Genomic DNA, 14,001 nt, shown 5'->3' on the forward strand with positions numbered 1-14,001 from the left:
ACGCGACACGCTTCTAACGATGTTCTATCCCCGTGAAGAAACGTGAAGTTGATGCAAACTAGATGCGGAGAGTGTGCCCGTGATACTCGCTGCTACCGTCATTCCGAACCAGGTCGGGGTCAGCCTGAAGATGCGACGTTTTCACGGCAATTCGCATCTCTCGTCGGAGCGCGAGAGCTTTTATGAGCGCGTCCGTTCGTTCGTTATCTCGCGCAATAAAATTGCTATTAGCATTGATATTTACAGCGCTCGCAGCCGCCGATGCCGCGGCTCTTCCGCGGACACGAATTTTCGCGATTTTCCGCGTCGCGGCCATTCCACGGCGGCGGAGAGGGAGAAACATGAGAGAGGACGTCGCGACGTTCATTTGTCTCTCGCACGACTCCAAAATACGGATCGCACCTCGGCAAAAATAAGAGTAGAACGCACAGCACTCCGTCAAGATCCGGTCTTTTCGTGAGTGCGCGTGCGGACGTTAGATCGACGAGATTAGAGACGTATGACTCGTCTGGGGGAGCGGTGGTGAGGGGAGAGGGGGAGAGAGGCAGGTGAATGCACCGTTGCGATAGGACCGACATGTATCGGCCGCAGAGTTACTTGAAAATTCACGAACGCCTGATATTCCACGAGCACCTGTCGGCAACAGGCCGCGAAAAAAAAATTGAAAAAAAAGGCAGCCGAATCGAAAGGAATCGACAGGAATCCATTCCGGTTGGACTGCGAGTAGCGGCGAATATTCCGAATCCGGAAATCGGTTTTGATATGCGACCGCCCGTCCCTCCCACGTCTCTCGTGTATCCGAAATTATATATCTCGAAATTCGAAATTGTAATACTTTTTTCAACGATATCGCGATCACGATAACGATAAGTATCGTTGAGGACAACAAGAAGTATCGCTGACTGTATTTATCGGTAACAATACTTTCGATAGCGTTGAGTTTTATCGTGACGTTTGTATGTCAATTTTTTTATTTTGTTATAATTATAACCAAAATAATATAATTATAACTATAATTATAAAACTAAAATAATATGTATAATATGTATAATTATAACTAAAATAATATGTACGTAGTAGTAGTGGATCCACAAGGATTCACTGTAACATCCCGCCGATTGCTATTTTGCTATGATGGTGATAACTTTAGCTCAGCGCGTTTTTCACTACGCTTATAATAAACTATTCACTCTCACTCTTTCTAAATCTTTGCAATCGAGAAACATGTCTCCTAAGAGTCGATATCTTTTACAAAGGAGTGTCGGAAAACACAAAATGTGTATGCTATTCTCTTTCTCACACAATCGACACTTCCTCTAGTCGATTAGTTTAAGATTATACATACATTTATTTATTTGTCGATTATAATTATAATTTAAGAAATAATATTATATTTTAAATGTAATCATAATCTCACATATGTAATTAATCTCTTTTATGTTATATTACATATATATAACTATGATAAAAAGTATATGAATTAATTCGCGTAACGTCTATTATTTTGTTATGATTATTTTACTCTACCATAGCCGTCTTAACGTAAGTTAACATCGTGGTATGATATTACACTTTCCATTGCGACTTGTAGGAAATTTTTAATGGAATCAAGTCCTTAAAAAAGTTAGATATTCTCCCCATGACTGTATGATTAACGGAATGTCTCACGGGAGAATTTTGTTCTCCGACGTGAAACTCACCGAGTGGATGCAACGTTAGCGGAGTTTTATTCCGCGAAAACTATCCTCTCTAGAGTTAAACTCTCGTGTGTGTGTGTGTGTGTGTGTGTGTGTGTGTGTGTGTGTATGTGTACACTCAGCCTAATGGCGGAGTAGGAACGCGTAGTAGCGGCCACGCGGTTAGATCGGTAGCGGTAAAACTTAGCGTTTTAACGGCCCTTCCGCACGACGGAGATGCCGTAATTCGAGAATCGCTAAATTTACCCGCCGATCAATTTTTAGGACCGCCAACTGTACGACCCAAAAGAACGCTCGCTCCGTAAAAGCTATTTCTTCCTGCGAGAGAAGGTGAACTATTAATTACAATCTGTTGTTAACCCAAAAGGAAAACATGTTTGCCCTGCGCGAAATTTTGCTCGTACTTTCTTGTGCTGTGCTGGAACTTTGTAAAGTTTGCAGATTATAGAAGATTACAAATAGGTTTATTTTATATATAGGTACAGAACTCCTTATTTTGCATCTCAAATAAGTACGTGAACTAGCAATTTCCTAATCAGTGCTTCAAAAAAAGAAGCTTCAAAGAAACGAAAATTCAAACCAACGCAGAATTTTGCAGTAATACACGGAGAAAAAGGTTTGGTTGAATTAACCAAATATCTGGTCGAATATGAACGATTCAGAAATTCCGATTGAAGTAACCTGAATTCTGTTTAAGTAAACCAAAAATCTTGTTAACTTAAGTAGAATTCGGGTTACTTCTCAATTGGGATTTCTGGACCGTTTATATTCGACCAGATATTTGGTTAATTTAACCAAAGCTTTTTTTCCGTGTAGAAGTTGTGAAGTGGAATCCAAAGACTTTGATCCGATTGTCGAAGTGTCGAATTTTAAAAACTGATGTTTGAGAAAAACAGGAGAGAAATTTCGATCTGAATTCTTTAGGTTCTCAAGTAGAGATTGAGATGTAGAGCTCGCGATCATCATACATGGTCAACAAGATCTTGCACCCTCGCTGATGCGGCGACGAAGCTCGCCTTATCATCGCCGAGGCTGCGCATCACCGCGCAATGTATCCCAGACTTAATAACGCCACTTCAACGACATTAAGCCCCGGGCCTTCATCTGTCTCGATCTATCCGCTCTGTCGCGAAACACTAATCCGATACTTGGTTGTTATACGGATACGTACACAGTGGATGTTTTGCCGGGGTTAAGATTACGCGTAGTCAGCAAACAGAATTATGCGTGAGCACGATATATACGTGTGTGACGTCGTGAATATTTCGGAGAAATCAGCGTGCTTACTAAAGAAAAGTGAGAAGGGGGTGCGACAAGGGTTGAGAGTTTGCGTGTGTGTGTGTGTGCGCGCACAATAGTAGTAGGGGGAGAGGAAGAGGGAGGGAAGGGAGATGGAGTTATAGCGCTCTCGATTGAAGCAATTCCGGATTGCGCCGGCAGCAATTAAGTCCGGTTTTCATGAACTCGTGTTCGATTGACTGCACACGTGTACGTGCACATGATATATAAAGAGAGGGCTGTTAAATGTTTCCGGTTGCCTGTTATTTCACACGTGACCTCGTAATTCGATCGTGATCTAAAGACGCTTTCGTTGCAGTGCGTGTCGATTGAAAGTGTCGAGTATCCGGCCGAACGATCGATTGATTATTCACCGGGAAATTAGGAGACTCGAGAACACACAGCGGAAGTGTGAAATTGAGTTCTTCGCGCGAACTCGCGCGCGGCCCCAAACGACGCGAACGAACGTATGCCAATGCTGGCTCAACGTGGCCTCATTGAATTATTCATTCATATCTCAGTTGGTGCATCCCAAACATATCTGCTTTGCTTCAGACACTTGCATTGCGTCTTTTCCAATTAAGAGAAAAAGAGAACCTTTCCCCGTTGGGAAGGAAAAAGATAAATGGACGCTCCCCGGTAAGTTCATGTTCGTCAGATAAACAGGCATCCTAAAACAATCCCGTTTCAGACATTTGAAATTTCGAACGTTTTCTCCAATACATAAGAACCAAAATAGATTTTTCTCCGACAAAACAATATATAAGTAAATATTTTCCACGAAGTCTCCACGCTTGCTAACCCAACCAGCAACCGTAAACAACAGATATTTACATATTGTCTTTTCCATTATAAATAAAATAGGATTTTTTCCTATTGAACAAATAAATACATATTTCCCGGGAAATTCCATATTCGTTAAGTAAACGGATATTTTAAAACAACCCCGTCTTAAACATTTGAACATTGCGTCTTCTTTAATATTTTTAATATAAAAAAAAAACAAGAAAAAGTCTTTCCCTCGTCAAAAAGAATGAATAAATAAATATTTTCCGTACGGTTCATGATAAAAAGTGAAAGAGCAACCTCGAATAACTCCGTTTCAAACACTTACGCATCGCATATTTTCCAATACAGAAAAAAATGGGATTTTACTTCCTCTTGAAAAATAGGTAAATATTCTCCACGAAGTTCACGTTCAACCGAACGACACCTTCCGATAATGCCGTTTCAGGCACTTGCGCATCGTGCCTTCTCCAATATAAAAGAGGGATTTTCTCTCTCGTTGAAAAAATGAAGGAAAAAAAAAATACATATATTCTCCGCGAGAGAGGAGTTCACATTCGTCAAGCGAACGGACACCCTCGATCAACCCCGTTCCACCGCGATCTGTCGGCGCGATCCGGGTGTCTGCTCGATTTGGCGGCATGCTTCGAGTCCAGAACGTTCGGGAAAAGCAAGAAAAAGAAGCGAGACAGTGTTAGTGTGAGAAACTGCTACGTACCTACTATCCTCATCAACAACGGCGCTCCGGTCGTGGACGCAGAGTCGCGGCGAGCGACTCATTGGTCGCCCCTATCTATAGTTAGGAACAATCGCATCGCGGTGCTAGAGCAGCTCTCGACGGCTCGGACGTGAGAGAGACCTACGTGAGAAACGACACAGAAAACCCGCGTGAATCCCCTAGTGTGTGAGTGCGTGTGTGTATGTGTGTGTGTGTGTGTGGGTGGATAGGTGGGTGGGTGGATGGGTAGGAGAGCATGTGCGTGTGCGTGTGTGTGTGTGTGTGTATGTGCTCGACTCTCGCCGCCGATCGTTGCATGCCGCGAGCACCGCGGAATCGAGATACGGAAAATCGATCGGCCGTTTGTGCATGTGTGTGAGTGTGTGCGCGCGCGCTCGCGTGTACGTAGGCACGTTTGTGTACGTGCGCGTAAGTGTATTTTGCACTCGGGCACCGGAGTATCCGAGGCGCGCGAACCATCGCCGAGGTGTCGCGGCCACGCGACTAGAGTGGCGAATACGAGTCAGTGGTGATAAAACTAGTCGAGTCGTTTGCCGATTCTGTTCGGCAGAAGGTAGTCGGGTGTGGGTGTTAGTGATGTCAACTCCGAGTATCTCAGGATCTACCCCGAATACTCGAATCTTCCGGGCGTTTTAGCCGATATTTAATCATACATTATTTAACCATTCATGTTCATTCTTTTCAATTATTCTGTGCGTAAAAGCGTTAGGCTGGTGTAGAAAGTTTGTCGTGTAAAATAATGTACGCAGTTTCAAAGGATTAGTCATCTTGACGAGCAAGATGAGCAACGCTGACTTGTTTTTTTTTAGACATCCAACGAGGACTTTGTATTTTTCTTTCGGTATACACAAACTTCAAGAATTTAAGATCAAAGTGCCAATTCCTGGACTACTTAATTCTGGACATTTTTATCGTTTTGATCTTTAAAAATACGTGAATATTTAAATTTTATATATGTATATTTAATATATATATTTTATGTCGTGTAGTTGTTTTTGGTATATTCATACTTAACCAGTAACAGGTACGATGCCTTTTTAGTCAAGCTGTAGGTACAATGGAGTCCGGCGAACCCCAATAAATTTTTGTCATTTTTAACATGATAATAAAAGGTAGAAAGAAAATAATACTTTACGAATATTACATTACAACTAGACATATATAATAACAGTCTCAGTTTTTCAGTAATTTAAAAGAAAACGTTAACTGATTATAAAATAAACACAATGTGGACAGTGTTGAAATAAAATACACTGAAGGACAAATAATCGGGAAAAGGAAAAAATTTATATTTTAATCTAAGTTCACAAATTATAGATTATATAAAAAATATAAACAAGTATTGTTAAATTAAATACAATATTAAAATCGTAGAGAGTTTTTAGGTGCAATCGTTACAGATAGTACTTGCACATTTGGTGCATACTGGTTCATTGCATCTAACATATACTTCTTTGGACTTCATATACTTCATTTACTTCTAGGCATTTATTACATCTTACTCTGGATGGCAAAATAATTTTAGATCTTTCAGTTTCTTCAATTTTTAAAATAAATGAAATTATTAAACGCAATGACTTATGAATATATTGAATTGTAACACGTCTCTTAACTTCAGGTTCTATTAATTGAAAGACAAGAACTTTTACTCTTTTGCGTGAAAAATGAGTCATATTGAGCTGAAGATTAAGAAAATTATTTTCATAAAAGTAACGTTAACGGTACATTCACAGCTACTTACAAATAACTCGATGATCTTTTCTTCTGTCACACTGAAAACTGTTACTTGAAAGGTACTGAAGATATTAGTGCCATACAGTGGATAATTATACCTGTTACGACCAAAATAATAAGGATGTCCAGGATTAAGATTCTTTCCAAGCATTGGTAGTTTCAGCTTAATAGAAAAATGATAATTCTTTTACACCAATCTGATATTGATGTAAAGTTGGCAATAGATATACAATATGAAATATATGACTTTTAAGAGCTAAGCACAGTTAGCGTTATTAATGTATTTGAAATCTTAAGTGTCTTGAAATATATGAAATATATGGCGAAGTATTCACGTGTCGTTGACCTCGCCTTGATACTTTTGTACACAGATTTTAACGAGAAAAATATATTTTTATGAAGAAAAATAAATTTGATATTCTTTTAAAAAACTTTGATTATCCGAATAATACTCGCGAGTTTGAATAACTGGAAATAAAAATACCCGGGTTATATTGACAGCACTAATAGGGAAGAGGAAGAGAGGAGGGAGAAGAAGAGGATATATGAGTTAAAAACACAGATCGATTCGCTTTTCTCTACTAGTTTCGCATATAAAGTTGGTGAAAAGGAGGGTCGAGTAGCGAGTTGCTTTCCTGTCCTACTCGAGAGAAAATAGCAGGAAGGAAGTGCGAGTTGAAAATGCCACTCACAACTCGCTTTTTCCTAGCAGTTGTTGCATGAAACTAGTGGAAAGACAAGTCAAGTAGCAGCGAGTGACTCGTCTACCTTGTTCGAGAAAGGAAAAGATAAAAGCGAGTTGAAGGCTGGTCGACTCTCTTCTTGCTAAATTTGTGTATAAAGCTAGTAGAAAGGCGAGACGTGGGTGCAACTCGCTTATCTTATTCGAGAAAGGGCCAGTGAAAAAGATAAGCGACGCTCGCAATATTTGACTCGCCTTTCCCCCCCCCCTCTCTCTCTCTCTCTCTCTCTCTCTCTCTCTCTCTCCTTCTCTCTTCGCTAGCTTCGTGTATTCTCAACGTAATATCGAGTTTACGCGAAGTCAGTAGAGAGGCGAGAGCAAACTATGAGCGAGTTCCTCGTTTAATTTTTGTGTTAACTCTCGTCGTGGATCAAGTAAATATGTATTCCGCCAGTCGATTCGCGCTGTTCGACCCGGCCGTCCGATTTTGCGCAAAATTCTGGCGTTAAGCTGAGAATACACACAAAACGGGGTCGTGGAGCGAGGCGCGGGTCGCTCTCACTTCATTACCGTACCTTTTCCATTATCTTGCGCCGAGGAAGATAAACACGCAACTCATTTCTTCACTCGGCCCCGAACTGACGTCCCGCAGTCGCAACGTAACGTTCGATTTATGCGAAACCGATAGGCGGGCTGACTAAGTGGCAAATTACTCGCTCGTCCCTTCCCTTTATCTCTCGTCAAAGAAAGCCGATGCAAATAACTCGCTACTCGACACCGCTTAAATTAAGCGTTGTACGCTCCGACGGAAGCCCCGGAGCTGCGTTCGCAGAACAACGACGGTCGAGCGAGCGCTCGCTTGCCGTCGAAATATTCCCCTAGGTCTATCGCGGTTCCAGAACATATATTCCTCTCAGGCCCGTATTAATAGTCGTTACTCGAAGCTTGTCTCACGTGAGCTACCGAGGCCCGTGTAATAGTTATTACTCGAAACTCGTCTCAAGTGAGATATTCAGACCTACAGAGTCAGATGAGTTTTCCAGTGAAATTCCGACTACAGATATATATAAGTGCCGCATGTGTACTATAATTCAAAATTTGGATCTGACTCTGAATAAAAATCTGAGTATCTCACAGTAGACAAGTTTCAAGTGAAAACTATTAATACGGGCCTTAGATTAGCATCAACAGTCGTTATTCGAAATTTCATACGAGACACTCGGGTCTGAATTTGCAGCTAGATTTGAGATTTTTTATTTAAATCGTGCATATTATATGCGACATTATATACATATATGATCACAGTTCAGTCAAAAAATTCGCATTCAACTGTAAATTCAAATCTGGGGCTCATATCAATAGTTATTCCTTGAAATCGTCTCAAGCGAGATGCTTAGATTTAAAGTCAGAGTTAGATGAATAAGAGATAAGAGAGAAGAGTGTTTTTCAGTTGAATCACATACACACATGCAATTGTAGATATCAGTGTCACATATGCCATAATTCAACTGAAAAGCTTGGATCAAACTCCGAATAAATGTCTGAGTACCTCACATGAGACGAGTTTCAAGTAACGACACAGTTCATACAGGCCTGAGAGCTGAATTTGAAGTTGGATCTGCGTCAAGACATGATTTCTATACGTGACGTTATATCAATAATTTTTATTCAACTGGTTCGCGCATCTAACTCCAAATTCTAATCTGACTCTCTCACTTAAGACAAGTTTCAATTAACGACTATTGAAATACCGACTTGAAATCTGAATTTGAGAAGTCGGATCTGAGTTTTCCAGTTGAGGCACACGATGTATACGTAATATAATCTTTATTCAACTGAAAAATTCACATCTGACTCTACAACTCAAACCTGAGTATCTCACAGGTAAGTTTCATTAATAATACGAGTCTCAATCATTTGCAGTAATCAGTCAATAACCAGCGACAATGATAGCTCGCTGGACTTCATTCTGTTGAACGCAGCTCTCGTTTCGATCTCAATCGGCAGGTGGCGGGGAGGGGGGGAGGAGGAAGTGGTGAGAAAGGCGACGTCGAATCATCCACCGAGTCATATATCCGGCAATGAGAGCCGTTTCGACATAAAGATACAGAAGATATGCGCACAGTATGATCTCGCTCGCGTGGAAGAGCATGGGGAAGTCCCTGTCATCGACGAGTATCGGACGTCGTCGTCGCCATCGTCGTCGATCGTCCGCGGACTGTCGTGACACGCGTTCGTTTACATTCCGAGGAAGAGGAGGCAAGGGCAGGGGAAAGAATTAAAGGGACGGTCGCAAATCTCGCCAAGAGATTTAAACTCACAGAACATCGCTTATCCTTCGCTGCGACGCATTCGTACGAAAGCCGACGACACGGCGCATGCACCGGGAAACGACGATCGGCGATCGTCGTCCAACCGTCCTGAACGATGCGTTTCGAATGCTCGATTCTTTCGCGTCAAGACAGACAGACAGACAGACCGACAGACACGACGATGCGTACGCATAGCCTACGAAAGAAAAGCTGCGACACCCTTTCTTCGACGAGTTTCGCGGCGCGTCCTTGCCCAATGGGAGAACTCATTTTCTCAGTGATCGAAGCACGGAATTAAACAGCAGCGATTGAATAACAGAGGATAAATTTGCCTGACATTTTGACAAGTCGAGACGATGAGTTCGCCTATTGGACACTGGATGCGCTTTGAAGCTCGCAGAGTGTATAGAAGCAATCTTTCTTCCATTGACTGTACATGCATACGTCAAGACATGGACGGACGGACGGATGGACGGCGATGACGCGCGCGTCCCGTATCCTTCGTCGCGTCGTAACACGCCGGGCTGATTCCCGACGATCAATCGCGCGCGTGAGGCAGACTCGACGGACGCGATCGAGCGACGTGGACGAGGCGGAGAGGAACGTCTCCCTGAGGATGAGTCGCAACGTGCGCGTCGCCCTCGTGTCTCTCGACATCGTCGTACCGACGCGGTATCGTCGGATGAATTTCGAGCTACGGAAGTCCGTAAGTTCTCATGGGAGAGAACAGCTCGGAGAGCACGGACGACGTTGTGCACCCTCTTCGCCAGAGGACACGAGGGCCGCTCGCTCGCTTTCTTTGCTCTGGTGTAGCAGAGTGCGGGTGGCGTGACGTATCGCGGCATCGGGGCGGCAGGCGGGCGGATCGATTCGACTCGCGTGTGTCTCTCGTCTCGGCATCGTCGTGGAGGCCGAGGAGAGCGATCCTTGAGCGCGACGTTCACAACAACGCACCGTCGTCGTCCTTATATTGTCGTCCGTCGTCGTTGTCCATCTACGTTATATCGTCGTCGTCATCCTCGCGACCGCGCTCCACCTTCTCTCTACACCTCTTCTTCCGCCACCGTCACCACCGCCACCGTCGCCGCCGTTGCCGCCGTCGCCACCTCCGTGTTCCCTTTTATACTCCACTCTTTTCCCACGTCCGACCCCCGGCCCGAGTCGCTCTCCCGAGACCGTCGCCACTGTCCCGCCCTGGTAATTACCTTTTTGCGTCGCGTTCAAGGCATACACTGGTCACTGTGTTAAGGCACGGGGGTGCACTGTGTCCCAATCCTCGGCTCGGCAAACTAGCCGCGATAATCCGGAATCGCGAGCGCGAGTTACACCGAGATCGCACCGAGGGTGGCCGGGCACTGAACGGCCAGATGGCGCTTGTGCCCGCGCGCCACCCCTATCGTCCGTCCGAACCACCGCCGCACCATCCCCTACTACTGCCGTCGACGGGGCTCCCCTGCTGCCCTCTTCCACCTTCTTCGCTTACTTCTCCTCTTGCCCCTCGCTGAGCTGTTCTCCCTCTCGCTTCTCTCGCGCCGATAACGCGTCCTCGAGAAAGGGCGCTCGACGCCGTCCCCGATTTTCTAGGCATGGGCGCCGGCGGCAGGATTTTTCACGGGGGACCACGTGTGCGCGAATTCTTTCTCGACGATCTGCATGCGTTTACTTCGCCTTCGATGACGAGTCGCGTCGCGAGATAAGAAATGTTCACGTCGAGTGCATCGAGAACGTTCATTCGAGTGTCGAATAACGACCGCGCGAGATCTCGTGCGCTGTCGGCTCTCTATGTGTACGTATCATTTGAACTCGCACAGCTTTGCTACGCACGGTCGCTTCGAGATACGCCTCATGATTCATTCGGAATTTGGGGCCCGAGTAAATTTTTCATCGCGCGCCACGAAAGATAAGATCTTGTCGACGTCGCTATCGTGCGACGAACTCGATGCAAGCCGACTTCTTTCCGCAGGCGTAAGATAACGTATATGTTTTTCAGTGGGGTAAAGTAGGTAGGAGTGAGGACGGCTAACGTGTAACCCACATAGAATTTACGCAAATCCAATATTAGAACATTATCGACGTTTCCACACACACACACACACAAACACTCACACACAGTTGGCTACATATAGTGTCGCGATGTCTATTTGGAGAAATAATTATTGTCAATAAAATTATTGGACGACGATAATCGAATAGCGCGCGATAGCGCTCCAGGCACCACGACGATGCACTGATTTCGCTCCGTCATTATGCCTGTCCCACGCTAGAGAATTATGGAGCACGGTAATACCGTAATAAAATTTGCACCACACGCAAGTAATCGAGTACACGGCCCGTTTTCTGCATTACTCCTCAAGCTCTCTTCCGTGTACTTTTACGTGTACATATATTATATATATATATATATATATATATATACATACATATATACGATATCGATCACCGAAGTATTTTCTGTGTTACAATGATACACGTGACACATCTCTCCGTGACATTAATAGCCTTCGTTGATTAAGAAGATCGAAGAGGGGACACACACACATATATACAGAGTGTCCCACGTAAGACGTGCCAAAAAAAAAATATAAGTAGAACAGATAAAACTGAACAAAAATTGTAGAGATCATTTTTCAAACAACCACGTAAAATTTCGAGATATTAATAAAAATAGTTGGACAAATTAGAGCGCGGCGACGCGGCCGGCGAAAAAAATGAACGATTGCTCGCGGGTCTATCTTATAGGCCAGAGAGGTGGGTTGTTTGGCATACGGAAATGAGTAGCTCCGTGAGTGCGTACGTGTACGTGTGCGTTTGTCCATTTTCTTCGTCGGCCGCGGCGAGCCGTATGTCCCGCCTGTCGCGTCGCGCGCTCTTATTTGTCCAACTATTTTCATTAATATCTCGAAATTTTACGTGGTTGTTTGAAAAATGACCTCTACAATTGTTGTTCACTTTTATCTATTCTACTTTGCTATTGATATTTTTCTTTCGGCACGTCTTACGCGGGACACCCTGTATATGTATATATGTATGTATATAAAGCGCCATTGGGTGTACTTTCGTACATAAAGCGCGTACGCGAGTTTGATGTCTTATATATTCTTTTGCCTTTAGGATCTGTGAATTTATCGATCCATTCATTTGTACTGTTTATATTTCATTGCCTCGTGTCTGCTAGGAATTGGATTTTTTGCGCAACGAGGAGGTCTGTTTTACAACGGGAAAAATGTCTCGCGTGTTTGAAGCGCGTTGAGACGCGCAACTTGTTTCGCTCTTGGCTGTAACGAGCGAGACGGCATAACAACGAAAATAACATTGGTTTCTATGCGCGGTGTATGTGTGTGTATTTCTAGTAAAAATAAATTAGTAACATGGACGCTGCACCCGCGGCAAAGATCGATAATTGACCGCGAGGTAATATCCACTAAATTTCAGTTGTAAATGACGTTTTCTCTATAACGAATTTGGGGAATAATGCAATTTTTCCAACAATAATCCCGCAATTATAAACTATAATCATGACAAGTGAAATTTCCAAAAGAGATAATTATGCGTATAATGAGCTTTTGCATTTACCAGATATTCAATTGAAAATCATTCATTTCAATGCAGAGACTAAGAGACACAAAAACATTTTACATATACCCTTATAGAAATATCATACTAAGAATCATTGATAATTACTTATTTTCAGTATTAAAAATACTGGATAATAAGTAATTATCAATGATTCTTAGTATGATATTTCTATAAGGGTATTAAGATATAATTACACATTTCCAATTTGAATACCCGTTACGTTTAGAATTAAGTTGTATGCAATCCTCATATGGCACAAATGTAATGTGCTGTCGAAAAAACTAGATACGACATATACAGTGCGAATGTCCAAAATATATCTTAAAAACATCTCAGAGATATCACATATCTCTGGGACGTCTGTATTTTGAATATTTATGCTATATAGATCGTATCTAGATTCCTCGATATAATCAAGATATAAATGTGAAGCAAAGTAATTAGCGTCTATTTTAGAAATAGAGCAAGATGTTAAATATGACGGTCGCTTTTGTTCTCTGATTTCATTTGTCGACATTATTGCGTGTGTGTTACAGTTTTACCGAAAAAAGTAACACATATAGAAAATTATATATAAAGAAGGAAATTACTTAACGACATGTCCGTAGCCTGAAATGCGTATCAAAAAGAAGAAAATGCCATCAGCCATATTGACCAAACAATTTGTGACTTTAGAAATAGACTCGATCAAACGACTCCTTCGACTGCATAAACTGGAGAGGAAAGGACGTTGAACTTGCAGCTCCTGCAGATAGAGCGTAGCGACACTTGCCGCGTAAACAGCGCCACGGTGGTGATTTGACGCAGTAAAAGCGGCAAGTTGATTGGCTGTCGCGTGATAATAGAGGATCTCACCATTTCCAGCGTGTGATGTTCGATGTTCAATTGAGGAGAATTTATTCGCTGGGGACAAACATGTCGCCAACAGGAAAAAGCGAACTCTCTTGGATATCGAATCATCATACGTCAATGTTGAGAGTAGAGTGAATTCTCATGATTCACATCCTGTTTGCAAGAATATTAGCAGCCACCGGGGTATCTATTATGGACTTCTTTGGAATCAATTCCGATCGGAAACATTCAGTTATTTCCTAGATTTCTATTGTCTTTTCTAGGGGAAACGAAATTATTCCAATCGGAATTGATTCTGAAGAAGTCCATAATAGGTATCTAGGTCTTGGGTTCTGACCATGGACG

At 42.9% G+C, this 14,001-nt stretch overlaps 1 protein-coding gene across 13 annotated transcripts in view; it reads right to left on the minus strand.

Moving 5' to 3' along the window:
* Positions 1-10,996, minus strand: part of LOC116850552 — a 59,985-nt gene extending 48,989 nt beyond the window's left edge. For 2 of the 13 annotated variants that reach the window (XM_032829022.1, XM_032829002.1), the window contains exon 1: positions 10,434-10,991. The gene's annotated coding sequence lies outside the window, so the exon portion shown is untranslated. Of the gene's footprint in view, positions 1-4,479; positions 4,621-10,433 lie in introns of all 13 variants that reach the window. The other 11 variants (XM_032829031.1, XM_032829012.1, XM_032828980.1 and 8 more) reach the window with 10 other exon arrangements.
* Positions 10,997-14,001: the final 3,005 nt, after the last annotated feature.

This window comes from Odontomachus brunneus, unplaced genomic scaffold (genome assembly GCF_010583005.1).
Source record: "Odontomachus brunneus isolate Ranch 3 - 2012 unplaced genomic scaffold, Obru_v1 Obru_scaffold_005, whole genome shotgun sequence".
NCBI classification, from domain to species: domain Eukaryota; kingdom Metazoa; phylum Arthropoda; class Insecta; order Hymenoptera; family Formicidae; genus Odontomachus; species Odontomachus brunneus.